We start from the raw sequence: 14,688 nt of genomic DNA on the forward strand, positions 1-14,688 counted from the left end.
CTGTATATGTTGCCGCTGGGGGTGAGGCATGTCCCCTGGCCTTGGTGGGCTGCTGTGGCAAATGCGCTTGCGCATCTCCATCGTCCCGCAAGCCTGTGGTCTTTGTGCACAGGATTAGCTCCCAGCAAGTCACCTGCCATCAGTCCCTTACCAACAAGTTAAGGGAAAGTTTAAAAAATTAGTATCTTAATTAGGAATTTTAATCAGTTCACGGGGAAGATAAATCTGTTTCTTCCCTCTCAGCCCCAGCAGGTCCCTGACAAAAGAGGGGCTCAGGTAGGTCTCAACATCCAGAACTATGAAATCAGCAAAAGCCAAAAATATTAAGGAAGGAACCTTTTCCACTGCGTGAAGTTTTTCCCCCATCCCTGAGCACAAGGTGCTAGGCGAGGAGAATTCCCTCCCGCTGCCCCCTGTGCTTGTGCAGGCGGGGGAACATCTCCTTGAATCATTTCATATAAAAACGTTTACAGAAATCCAGGGTGCCCTTTACTGAACCAATTCTTAGTTGCGACCACTCTGACGTGGGGCAATGTGGGCTGCTTTCCTCTCAGCCTTTGGCTCCTGCAGCTGAGAAGAGGGGTTTAGGTCTCCTGTCCTCGTCCTACCACCAGCTGTACCGCAGCAGTGCTGCAGTCGGACTCATGTCCTGGAGAAGTTTTATTCCAAAAAGGGAAGAAAGCATGAAGGTTTAATCTCCATGAGAAAGAAATCAGAAGATGCAAATCTAATACGGAACAATCATTTTGCTTTAAAACCCTCCCATCTCTAGTGCATCAGGATAAGTGCAGACCTTGCACGTGTGCTAGGAAGGGCTTTATTAGCCTAATGGAAGTGGCTTACAACGTCTAAAAAGGTCTAAATCGGTGGGGCCTGTGGAAATCCAATAGGGCATCACAGAATTGTCTTTTAAGCCCTCACTGAACTCTGTGGAGAAGCTGACCCATTTGCTGGGCGGGGGGGCTCTGCCCATCCATCCCATTCTGACACAAGGATATCGTTTTCTGTTCAGCTCCGCGTTACAGGCCAAAACCTGCTATTTTCTATCCTCTGAACTGCTCTTTAAAAGTTGTCACAGAGGTTAATAATTGTATCTCTGGGGATCTAAGGTTAGGGATGTGATTTTTCTGTCGGTATAATAGAGTCTGCTTAAATTCATGGATTTAGCTCTCCATTGGGACCAGCAGGGAGTATTCCCCAGTGCATAATGAACAAAACCTGTCTATAGATATCAATATAATTTTCAACTTATGAAGGACAACTATCTCATCTTAATATGCTTTGTACAGCTGTCACTCCCTGCTATGCACAGTGAATTTAGATCGGGGGTTTTCATTTTAATAAGGTGGTTTTATTTTTACAGCATAGAAAAACAAAGCAAAAACTTGGTTATTTAACCATGGACAGTCCAGCAAGAGCATGTCCCACTCTGAGATAGCGAACATTATGCCAAGCCAGTGTGTGTAAGCAGGCGTAACTGTTTTCGTATACTTCCTATGCTTCTGTAGCTACTGCAAATGAAGAGAAAGGGGCTGTCGTTTTTCCAGGATACACTTAGTTGCACTGTTTTCCTCCTATAAAACTACTGGATTGTTAAATGACCCTGCCGGGGGCTTTTTCCCCATCTAAGCTGATACAAGCTCACCTGCTGCAAGCTGAGACCTGACGCACTGCAGTGTTCATCACGTTTGGCTCATCCCGGGGCTTGGCAGGGGTGTGCAGAGGTTTCCCCATCACCCGGGACTCCTGCTGTGTTTGCCAAAGCCCTTGCTTACCTGCACTCAGATGGCATGTACCCGGCCTTGCACGTCTGCCTGTACATGAAGACGAAAAAAAAAAAAATAATAAAAATTTAGTTTTCTCATTCTTGGAACATTACTGATTTATTGCATTTGTGAAATCTCTTCACACCGACTACCTGGGGCGGTGCTGATGGCTCAAAGTGAGATGCTGTGGGGTATCTGGTGGGCAGGTGCGTGGCTGGGAATTCAGAAGGGCTGGGAAAAGTGGCATAACAGGGACAAGGAGGTCAAAGGCACTCTTGGCAAGCATAAAATGAACTATTAAGACGACAACTAATTTCTAGGACTAGCAGCGGGGTATTAAGGGGGGCTTGGCAATCGCTGCCTGTGAGTGTACATTGCGATCAGGCTTCAGAAATGGCTTCCTGGTATTCACGGGCTTACGGATACAGAGGTGGCGGAGCAGGACTTCCTTGGGTGCATGCGAACATGGAAATGTGCCACTGTCCTACTTAGCTTGCCTCTGAGCTGTCCAGTAGCCTGGAACAGGAGGAAAATTACTCCCATCTCAGCCAAAATGGTGGTGGAGCAAAAGCAAGGGTCATGTACACTAACGTCATGATCTGGCTCACTGAACATTTCTATTCGTGTCTCCTGTAAGGGACTGAGGACACGAACTAAATGCATTCTACTGGTACAAGAGGTTTCAGCTTGTGTCTGGAAAAGTGACCTTTTGGATCCAGGGGCTTGGCTATGAGGAATTGTTTGTTGGTCCAGTGTTATCTGTATTTTCAGTGCTGCAGAGATGCAGGATGCTATGAATATAAATCTTCACTAAAAAGAAATCAGAAAAAAAGAGCAGCAGAACACCAAGCCTTCTAGGAAAAAGCAACTGTCAGTCTTAACACCAAAATGTGTATGCATAGCATGCTCTTATTTCTTGGAACTATCTGTAATTTAGCATTTCTGTTCTGCGGAAGATTGACATTTCAAAATCCAATGAAAAAATAGAAATTGTAAATATATTTGAAAAAAATGTTTCCATGCAACAAAAATATTTTTTGTCAGTGAAGTTAAAATATTTGTTTTGATTTTGGTGTTTTAATAATACATATTTTTGTTTTACCTGGAATTCCAAGTTATAGCTTTGAGACACACTTTAAATTGTAGTCTGCTTAGAATTGCTAAGCTAATAATAGCTTGTTTCATAATTTTTAATTGGTATTCTAATTAATTGATTTTGTCATTGGCATTTTAATTGCAGCAGTAGTTGGTGCTTGGTTTTCATGTGTGATTGGTATTCAGAGTGTCCTTTGTAACTGATACCTAACCTTAGAGTGGAAGACAGGGACAGTAGTTTGGGGGCTTGTTCCTGTTTAGCTGCTGGGGTTAATGAGTGAAGAGAGCAGAAAGTCCTAGGCTCTTTTTAAAATTTATTTTAACTTCATTTCTTTTCTAATCCACATTCTGTTCCCACAGAATGATATTAGAAGAGGGGCTACGCTTCAAACAACACCTGGAAAACAGCAGCTGCTACCAAAAAGTTGCACAGGGTGCAGTTTATTCACTTTTCGCTATCTAGCTCAAGTCATTTTAAAAAAAAAAATACAACTCACCCCGCTCCAATAATACTTAAATAACCCTTTGAATTCATTGCTGCTACTTTTTACTTGATGCACAAAACTATACTCCATAAAATACCCGAAGCATCTTAGTGCTTTGAGGACAGGGAGGATGCTGACCAAGACGCCGTGTTCTGTGTCTGGTTTCGAGCCTTTGCAATGAAATGAAACAGGACCTGGCTATGAAGTGACCCTTAATTCAGGCAGACACGTTTCTCTCTCGAGGGGGACATGCTTTCCTGATTGCTCTGTGTGTTGTTTTAGCCTTTAATACCAGGTTTTTGCTTCTGTGGTAGACATTCAACTTTGGCCAGAATGTGAGGGAAGTTGCTCCTGGTGTGCCTTGTCTGGCAAGGACTGGCTCTGATGCGCAGTCCCGGGCTGGTCTCGTCCATCCTCGAAAAAATGCCTCTGTGGAGGAGGCTTCTGAGAGTCTGTGGGGTTGGCGAATGCCAGTGGAGTGGAAAAAGGTGCTGTGACACGGCAGTGCCTAAATTCTTTACCTAAGGCAACTTGCGGCCTTTTTTTTTTGTTTGATTTGATTAATGTAATGAACTTTAAAATGCAAGTCTAGGAAGCATACGTCGTCATATAAATAGCATTTTCTTACCTGTTTCTGCAAGAGGTATCGATGAATTCCAACCGAGTGGATAGAAATGGCAGACAAATTCCTTGTGTTGCAATTCCAGGGGCTAACTTTGGTCAGGATTACACCTGTGTTAACCCCATCAGTGCCCTGCTGATGTCAGTGAGGATGGGAGTTCACCTGCAGCATCTCTCTCACTGGGAACGAGCTCAATGCCCAGAATAACTGAGCTGTGGTTTTGAATTCCTGGTTGAAGTTGCAGGCTGCTCGGGCTGCAGGGTTTTCATAAGGGCTTGCCATGAAATTCCTGAAAGACAGTAAATATGCGATAGCGCACAGCGTTATCTTTCGAGTAATGCCTCGGACTTGCATTACCCTTTTAGAGATGGTGTTCGTTTCTCACTCTGGAGTCAAAGAATTGTAAACTTCCCCAACTGTGTGAAATGCGGTGCATAAAAATGTGTGGGTTTATGAATTTTTATGGAGATGTGAAAAACCAGTCAGAGATGAAAATGGTATTTATTCTTCTGCAAAGCAGCCCTGTGCGATGGAGCCAGGATATACTGTGACCATTAGTAGTGTCGGCGTGTCCACACTGCAAAGGTACAGAGTTGCTAAGCAACATCCAGAAATGCATTCATATCTCGGCACATGGGCATCGATCCTGCAAAATTTTTCATGTGTACCCAAGCAATACAATTAGATTTCACCAGTCTACCCAGGTAGTGCCGGACATCAACCCCTCTGCAGAAGCAGGGCTGTATCTTCTGCACGAGTCGGTGCTTTAGGGACAGGTGATGGGTGTTGCAGCCCATGTCCCTTAAGATGTTGTCTGAGTGTCCCATGGTGCTCCTAAGGTGCAGTTGCCCTCATCCTCCCTAAAATCTTCTCGTCAATGAATGCTGTTAGGTGGCTAATTGGTTTTTGGTGTCCTTAGCTTGAGGGCAAAACAGGGGGTGCACAAGTAGAGGAAACTAATTACATTTCAGTGATAGGTTCAGAGGTTCCCAACATAATCAGTTTGTACTCTCTGATCTTCGGCTGAAAATTACTGACTAAATGTCAGTCTGTGTCACCCTCTGCAGATCTTTGCAAATGCATAAATGTTACTGTTTAATATGTTGCTTATTCTGAACTCTATTAAAGTTTCTATTTTTAAGGCTATTGAAATCAAACTAGATTAGCTAAAATTTAGACTACTGAGACAACTAAAAGAACATTTTATTATCAGTTATTACTGTAGCACTGAGCTTTTAAGAATCAATTATTGTTTTACTTTGCTGCTGACAGCTCCTACACCCTTCACCCATTCTGATTTAACTTCTCACTGGTCCCTTTTAGTTTTCCTTGTCTGCCATGTATTGTTCCACAAATACTGAGGAGAAGAGCCTTCCTCTCCTTTCAGCAGATAGACAGTAGGTGGAAGGAAACCCTTGGGAACCTTATCAGGTTAAAACCATAGAAATGTAAGAGAATTATTAGCATTTTGAGTGCATACTTTGAAGGATAGACATCGGCACCTTAACAGTTTATTAATTAACACAGGCAAATAATACAGGGTGGAAGGGACTTCTGTGAAAATCTTAAGCTTAACTTACTACATTTTCTACCTGGCTCTTGGTCAAATGCTGTATAGCAGCTATGAAACCAAAACTCCTGGTAGAATTAATAATGTGTCCATGTCTGCATCGAGCACAGGATCGTGCCTTTAGCGCGGGAACCCCGCACCTGACTGTTATCATTGACTTGCCCGGGGCTCCCTGACCTTCCCTGAAGCTCTGCGCCGTGGAGGATAAATAGCTGGGTTTGTTTAAAAGAACTGAAAGAGAGGAAATTTGTAATATATTTTGTTCCATGTTCTGCCTGGTTTGCTTGGCAGCAATCGGGGTTACAAAAAGTTTTATACCAGCTATTCTGGTAACCATACTTCTGACATAAACAAGGAACAAAGAGATCAAGGTCCAGAGGGTATTCAAATCTGCCCGACCTCATCCCTTAACTGTGCCAGGATTCATGCTGGGATGCATCAAGTACAAGAAAGGGAAGCACAGCCAGTGATAACCATCACAGAAAATTCTCCGGGAGCTCCTGGTAGCCAATTCATCATAACGGGTGAATATCACCCCAGTACTGAATGTCACTACAAGCCCTATTCATCATTTATGTCTCAAAACGCCGTATTTGGAGGAGGTAAGTGGTGCGTAAGCATTTTGCTGGCTTGCTGCTCAGGATGGATTTTGACCTACGTGCTCGGAGTTACTCTAAGTAAGCAGAGTAGAAAGAGAATGTACCTAGCTCTGAGGAAGAAGCTCTCCTTCTTGTGATAAGAGTTTCAGAGGTGACAGTTCAAAATGATGAACAGTGCATACTGGAAACAACTGAAGATTAATTAAAAAGAGAGAGTTAACATTCTGCACTATTTTATAAAGCTGACATTCTCCTTGAAATATATACAACATCTGCGTGCTGAAGTTCAGCCAGACACAAGACATCAATAAATACTCTGCTTTGAAAAATATAACTTCTTCATAAATATTGCATTACAGGAGATGATGCTGGTGTCTGCTCAGTGTCTGTTGGGTAGCCTGGCAAGACAATATTGAAATTATATGCAGCTCTCTCTGCATGTGTTGCATCAATTAGGGCTCAATCCATCTCCTGCTGAAGTCACCATTTCATTATTACCGTGTCTGGAGCATCCTTTGCTGTGTACCATCTCCTTCTGTACGGTTCCTATCCAGAAAGGAGCCCAGAACAGCCTTCTAGAAAAGAACACATTCTTGCCAATTCTGCAAGCGTTATTTCCATCAATATCAAACTAATTAAAACCTCAGCGATCAATATCCTAGCCTTTGTATTTGTTTCTCTTATCTATTTAAACATGTTCTTGCTCTGTCTCTTCCTTTTGCCCAAGAGGTCTTAATTAAAGATTAATAACTCAGCTGGAATTAACTAAGAGCACGTGAGCCAAAGTGAAAATATGAACTCATAGAAACCCTAATGCAAGCTTGGGGGGGGGGGAAAAATATTTTTTTTGGACCATTTACAAAACAGCTCCTCTTCATCTGATTCTCATGATACCCTGTAGTGTGGTAAGCAGAAGCTCATCAGCGCTGCGAGAGAGACCGCTCCTGTATGTTTCTCCTGATTCCAATAATGGCATCGAGAGTGCTGTGGCTACCAGTATTCATACCAGGAAAATACTTCACTGTTTATTTCAGTGAAGTGGGTCTCTGAATGTAGGAAGTGATTTGTTTTGATTTAACAAGGTTGTCTAAAACGTAACAAATTCAAGTGCATCCATAGCGCCTGTCAGTACCATGCAGTGATGGGAAAAAGAACCAAAAACACGGAGACGAGTGTGGGAAGAGACCGAAGACAGGGAGATTGTGAGAGGAGAGCTGCGGGTGCAGGCTGCAGATTATGAGAGAAGTGTGTCGTGCCAAGGGACTGCTAAATTATTATTGGTGTTAATTAGTGAATACGAAGCCTGAATATCTGGTTTTGCTGAAGTTTCTTAGCCTGACTCAGCAGTGCTTCCAAAGGGTTTTGAAAACTAGAAGAAAACCTCCTTGTATCTGTCGGACAACCTCAAGGCAAAGCCACTCTTTCAAAACTGCCTACAAATAAAAGCCATTTGGGATTTGAACCTAATTCCAAGTTTTCCCCATAGTCTTGGTGTGTCTCATGCTGCACAGATAAGAGAAGGTTAAGCTGTAATGGGCGTGCAGAAGAGTCTTCCTGAGGCTGTAAGCTGTTCTATCTGAGCCATGCAAGGTCTTGGTTGTTTCTAAAAACCTGACCTAGACCTTGAACTTCTGGGGACCTCTGCCCTGCAGAACAGCCACTACATTTACAGTGCAGTGTGCAGCCATCCCGGATGGAGCTGGCACAGGCAGGAGAGGTGCCAAATCTACATCGCGGTTTCACCTCATCCCAGCAGGAAGAGCGGATACACACAAACACTCTTATTTTATTTATTCCTTTATTTGAAGAATCAGATCACTTGGCAGCTGATAATGTTTCTTTCTTCAGCTACACAGATACAGTGCCAAAAGTGAAGCTTCTCCTCCTCCTGCTCCTTTTTTAACTTGGGTGGTTTTTTTTTTCTTCTTTGGCTGAAAGTAGCAAACGGATAAACGTGTTGACAAGCAGTAGCTCAGCAGAGAACAAAAGTGGGAAAGAACAGCTTGAAAGAGGTAATCTTCTCCTCCGTGAGAAGCAAATGCACATGGGACTGAGAGATGAGCAGGTAATAAAGGTACTTTTGCCTTTAATGCATCCAGCTCCTGGTATGCAAGCAGAAATGAAATGAGAGAGAAGCTGTTTCTTACCCAGACAGAACAAATGCCTGGCAGCACGGGCTGCATACACACAGTGCTGCCAGTCTGCCATGGACTTACTGCTTTCTCAGTATCAAGCCCATCCAGAGTTATCAACAACAAAAGTTAGATGGGAGTCTGGGGCTTTTTTCCTTTTTTAGTAGGTATATACAACTGTGAAGAATTTGCAATGAAACTTGCAGCAATAAAGCAGAGAGAAGATGCAGATGCTCGATGGAGTGGCTTGATAAGAAAGTAATGGGAGGCATCACACCACCGAGTGGGATTTTCCACACACACTATTTGTAATTGGTAGGTTTTGTTCTCTGAGATGGACTTCTGGGAAATACAGATTGCATTCATCGACTACCATCATCCATTACTTCCTTGCTACCCTCCTCTTGCCTTCCACCCTCCTTCCTTCTCCACTCCTCCTTCACCCTTAGGAAAAAGGAGATTGAAATCATGTCTCACATGGTTTTCCACTTCAGTTTCTGCTGAAACTATTTTTTTTTTTAAAGCAGTTATGTCCTGCTTAAACTAGAACATCTTGTTGGTTGGTTCCAGTTACAGTTGTGGGTGCAAGTAGAAATGAGTAGTGGTAGCCAAGCAAACCCAAAATTTCTGGGAGAAATACCAGCTGGAATAGCTACATTAAAATAAAAATTCACTTTAGATGTCTCCACCCACCGGGGTTGTGCCAATACAAAACCCAAATGTATTTGGGACTAGGTGTAGCCCTGTGTACCTCTAAGTGGTCTCTAAATCCAAAGGCTTTTCCAACCCATACCTGTCTTGCTGTGGTCAGACCTGTTTCTCTTATTTGGAGTAGGCAAGTGGTAGGATTTTTTTTTCTCTCCTGTTGAATCACAATTAATAAAACCTCATGCTTGCTTTCTAGCTGGCTGCACCATGGATAATAGTGCTTGTTTGGACTCCAAACAGAAGAATATTCAGCTTGAACCCTTCTCGAACTGGAAATAAACTTGCAAAAAAGAAAGCTCAGCTGATCACCGTTTCCTAGACCAGGGATTACCAAGACGGTCTGCTCCCTTGACAAACTGACCTTGTCGCATCCTCCATGCCAGCTAAATGTTCTGTAGCCTTCTGGCCTGGCAGGTAAGGAAGCCATTCTCACACATTACTTTTTTCTCCTCTATTTTGTTTGGCTTCAAAAGAGATTAAATTTCCTGCTCTAATATTTGCAGTTTCCATTGGAAATGTCTCCCTCAAACGACCTATAAACATAAATAACCATGTACAGAGGCTGAAAAGATATATAGGAACTCTAAGATGTACATGTAAAAAATGCAACAGAAGAGATTTTTTAAAAACCCATAAAACATAATGTAATCTCAGTATTGATTTAGAATTATGCCACTCCTTCTCCAAAGCCCACCAGGCAAAGTTTACATTTTCAAATCTAATAAATTTCCATGCAAATAACTAATCACTTGTAGACTTACCCGTTTTGTGCCTGCAGCTTCCTTTCCGGCACACAAGTGTAGCAGAGAGGTGTTAGGGGTTGGTATCGAGCTGTCATGAAGAACTAATACACCAAGATTTTGCCGTTGGTGAGACTCAATACACAGTTGCTTAAGATTACCATTCAGGTTTGGATAAACAGGTTGTGCTGTTATGGGTAAATACCACATTTCTGTAGAGGTTCAGCTATCTTTCTGAAAGCTGAAGTGGTCTGAAGTAGTCACTCCTCCAGGGGAGGAGAGAGCTGCGTCTCAGTTGGTAGCAGGGCTCTGCTGGCAGCTGGAGTGAGGGGCAGCTCCAAAGAGGTCAGAAATATCTGTACAAGATCAAAGCCACAGCTCTGATTTCAAGAGACCTGAAGATACGATGCAGTTCCGTGGATGCAGGTCTCAACAGCTTTCCTCACCCCAGTGGAGATGGACACCTGCACTGCTTCCATCTGTGCTTTGTTCAGGGCTTCCTTATCTCCTGAAGGGTTCTGCTGCATGGTTGAGCCCAGCCTACAGACTGCCTATATCGGAGGTCTGTAATATGATTAATTCCCTGTGATTTTGATGGGAATTCAGGCATCTTTAAGTTTGCAGAATGCTTAGGCTTCTCTTACTCTTGCACCAAGTGGAAGTGTGACTTGGGAGGTTAGACTAGGTGACCGCAGTCATCCAGCTTCTCCCACTATGATTTTCCCCCACTCATCCTATTTTGGAAAAAGCCTGTGCAGTGTCTTGTCCAGAAGGCACTTGCAAAGCTTATGTGCTCTTTAAGCCTCCAAAATAGGCCATAAGAGAACTTAAATAGTTCATGGGTGTTGGCCCAAGGGGAAATGTCGCACCGGTGGCATTCAGATCTCCTGTCTTCCTGGCTGGGCCTTTGGCTTTTATTCTGCTTAATAGATTGGTGAAAAGCCAAAGAAATGATTAAAAAAATCTAGCTGGGTACAGAATCAGCAAAAACTCACAGTAATGGATGTAGGACTTCTTTTTTCCCCTCTCTAGACCTTGAGTGTAAAAGAAAGACCAGCAGTTCACCTGTGCTGCAGACCAGGGTAAGTGTGACCGAAGGGGTAGATCAGTTATCCCTTCCACGCTCTTACAGTCCTGGTACAGGTTGTCACAGTGAGAGTTATTTATTTAAGAAGATTGAAATAGAAAAAATAAAAAAAATGTATAATAGCAAACTGATTTCATTTTTTTTTAATGTTTAGTAGGATGGTGGACTTAAGCTGTTAGTAATTTTCAGTGGCTTAAATCTTTTCCCTACTACACAGCAACGCAGAGCTCTTGGCTCTATATACAATCTGGCAGCTGCTCTCGAGCCTCTATGCATTGACAGCAGATCTGTCTGTTACACGTAGCTTCTCTGTTAGGAACTGATACAAATCTTAAACTGATAGGGAGAGGTTAAACCAGCAAAGTTTGTAGAAAGGGTTTACCAAAAATCTTGAGTGAAATCTGGAAATAATAAAAAAGTATTTATAAGCTTAAACAGGATCCTGTGAAAAGGTGATAAGTATTGTGTGGTTTATGCTAGATTGAGGGGTGTTTTTGTGCTGGCTTAGAAAGAGATACTATTCATCTTTATTTGTGCTACAGCTTCGATAGAATGGGCTTAAAAGGTAAGATATATATGAGCTGTGCTCGGTCTCCAGTAGCAATGACAGTTTGATTTTATCACTGCCAAATGCAATATGCTGTCTTGTGTTCAGTAACCCTCCAGAAATCGAGATGCTTTTTAAATGCAGGTTTAAAGGAAATTTTTTTTCCAAAAAAATATTTTTTTTTATAAGAAGGAGCAAAAAAACTGGCAAATGCTATCCCTCTTAAAGAACCTGATCATTACTCGGTGGCACAGCTGCAGGTGGGATTTGTGTTTCTCTGTATCTATGACTTTGGGAGATGCAGAAATGTGACTTGTAGTCGGTGGGCTATAGTAGCTAAAATCTAACTTAGCGGAGTGTGTATCCTTGGATTACTGTCGTACAGCCTTTTGGTTATATCAAAGCAGCTGGCATACAGATAATAGTCACTGTCATTGGTTTGAATGGGGTTATTGAATTGGTGCAAGCTACTGTAAATTGAAGTGAGCACAGCTTTTCAGAGATCCTAAGAGGGAAGGGAATAGCTAGGCTGAGTCTTGCTGTAAGAACACGTGCACGTACCTTTTGGGAGGAAATAAATATGTTTCCATCCAGTTCCCTTAAAACTAAAAATCTTCCTCTCACCAGTTTTAAAATAGGTAAAGGGACCGTGTACTCCTGAGAGAGGCACTGGCAATTGCCAGGAGAACTGCTCTGAGATAAAACATGTGGCTGTTTTTGAAACCTAACGTTGGAAATGAAGCAATTTGGATTCTATTCTTGACTCTGGCCCAAACATTCAATTATAGAAACGCTATTGGAAACCTGGTAAAATTTCCTGTATTTCATTTTCATGATATATAAAATGGGAATAAGTGCACAGGTTCTTTGATACGATGTTAAATATTAAGTGACAACATTATCATAGTTAGTCATTGATATTTGTGAAGTATTTGGAAGTGTTTGAATACGTAGCTGTGTTTTTGCTAGGTAGTGTTGATGTTGTGAAGCATAAGTAAATGAAGAAATAAATTAAAAGGAAATAACTTTTTAAGACCTTGTTGATACTTGCTTCCCATAGATATTTTAGGTAATACGGTGCAGAGTCTGGATTTCTGGGAGTAAATATAGCCTAGCTCTGCAGTGCCTGATTTGTGTGGGTATTTTTGGGAAACAAACAAGATTTTGAATATAAAAATGAAAACTACTGTATCACAAATATCTCCAGCTAGCAAGGCAACCACCATATGTAAGTGCATACATACACGATCTCGCAAAAGGAAATACTGATCAACTCCCTGTCATTTTAATGAATTATGACATGGCAGGTGGTGTAGTATTTTACATACTGGAATAACATGAGAAAATTACGTTTCACAACTTTTCCTACCAGGAAAGTATATTATATGCCTGAGTGAGTGAGAGGTTTCCTTTAGGGAAGGCCAGACAAGGGGTAGATAACACATGCTGAAGTGCCTCTTGAACCATCGTTATACGCCTTTAGAGTAGAGTATGGTTTAGGCAGAGAAAATTATTTAGTGTCAAGGTCAAGAAAATCCTGTTTAAGTTGGATATGGTTAAATACTATTGAAATGGGTAGAAATAACTGGAATTGAAGGAGCCCATAGAGATCATTTACTGCCAGATTTAGAGAGAAATGCTTTCTGGCATTTTAGTTAGGGAGTGTAAAAAAACCTGGTTTTGTTAATATGATTGTTCTTGGTGGATCTTCCTTCGAAAAAATTGCAACCTTTTCCCATGAGCTTTTTGGCCTCTTCATTCCCTCACATCTTGGGGCCATGTTGATGGCAAACCCATGCAGTCCGCCTTCCTCGCTCTCCCTTCTGGGTGGCTGTGTACGATCAACAGCCATAGCTGGCTCCATGCTCTGCTTCCTCTGCCCTCCTCACCTCGCTTCTAGATTTTACTCTTTTTGGGGAATCTCATTTGCAAAAATCTGCTTGTCTTAAGAAACATTATTTGCAGGCCTGCTATTAAACCCTCGCTGCATTTATATTTTTGACAGTGTGAACCAAATTGCTCATAATTCCTGTATGCTCCATATATCACCGAGTTGGGAGAGTAATTCTGGCATATGCTAATGCCCTTTGGTTTACACACATAAAATGCTATTCTGGTAACAAAGTAGTGAGTATGTTTTATAATGGGATATATATCATTATAAATGGAACACTGGTTTTACAAAATATTTTAAGAGGAAGGTAAATTAGATCATGAAAAGTGCATAAGGACTATAAATTATGCAGTAGCCTAAAGAATTATTATAAAGGGATTTGGTTGTGGCCTGATCCCGTGAAACCTTTAACTGTGGTCATTAAAATAAACCATATCAACTGCTCACAGCCACAGAAGATTTATTGCATCCCATGGAATGGTGACCTGAAACTTCAGAATTGTGTACAGCATGAAAATAATGGTCACCCCTAATTCCTGATGCAGATGTTTTTAATGGGTGATATTAAGTAGGAAATGGTGGTAGTTTAAACTGGAGTTTTTATAGTTCTCTTTCTTGACATTCAAAATATTTTTCCCTTAAGAGATATCTAGAATTTTTAGACTGGGAAAAGCTTTAATGTCTGATTTGGCTTGTGTAAGATGCTTGGGGGTGATGCACTCAAGTACCATGAGATAGAGCAGTTTATTTGAAACCATCACTATCATAGAAGTTCTTCCTTGGATATTGTGAAAAAAACCTTCATCTTCTCTCCTGTCTAAAAGAGACATAACTTAATCTTTCTCCTTCTCCTCCCCCCCCCCCCCCCCCCCCCCCCCCCCCAATTTACCTATTCTTTCTTTATATCACATTGTATTTTGGTCTTCTTCAAGCCTATGCAGCCAAACCCTTCTCTCAAGAGTATTTCCTTCGGAGTACTTCATGGACCTCCCTGAAAACTTAGGTGTCACACTGCAGCAACAGGACAGAAATAGTCTTTAAATGAAATGCCTGGAGAATTAGCTGCACTTTTGTGCCTTGTTCCCTGCTGGAATGGGGCAGCAGGTCAGTCTCCCAAGCCCCACCAAGAGGTCTAAGCCCCCAGTAACTGAACAGGGGCCATGCAGGAGGTACCTGGGGGGACCCATTGCAGGGTGATTCCATGGGATTGGAGTCTTGCTTAAGTTTTACACTGATAAGAGCTGAAATGGCAGATTATAATTAATGATTAGCTACCTCTGTAATGAAAAATGCCCATCAGGAAGTCTGAAGAAGAAACTGCATTTATTTAATTTGTGAACTGTAGCAGTTTTGAATCGTGGCCGTTTTTAAGACCAGAAAACCCCTTTGCTGCTTCAGATGAATGTAGTGGTCAGGTCCCTGTTAGTGCTTTGGCACCTGGTC

The 14,688-nt window shown here is 42.0% G+C and overlaps 1 protein-coding gene across 2 annotated transcripts in view; it reads left to right on the forward strand.

The window, feature by feature from the left end:
* LOC308068945 (uncharacterized protein) overlaps nt 1-14,688 on the forward strand; it is a gene marked incomplete at its 3' end in the record, with an annotated part of 153,208 nt that overhangs the window by 47,499 nt on the left and 91,021 nt on the right. For both annotated transcript variants that reach the window (XM_080400493.1, XM_080400494.1), the window contains exon 1: nt 1-9,391. This exon is cut by the window's left edge and continues 47,499 nt beyond it. The remainder of the gene's footprint in view (nt 9,392-14,688) is intronic.

Source organism: Falco punctatus (genome assembly GCF_963210335.1).
Source record: "Falco punctatus genome assembly, chromosome: 8".
Taxonomy (NCBI): Eukaryota; Metazoa; Chordata; class Aves; order Falconiformes; family Falconidae; genus Falco; species Falco punctatus.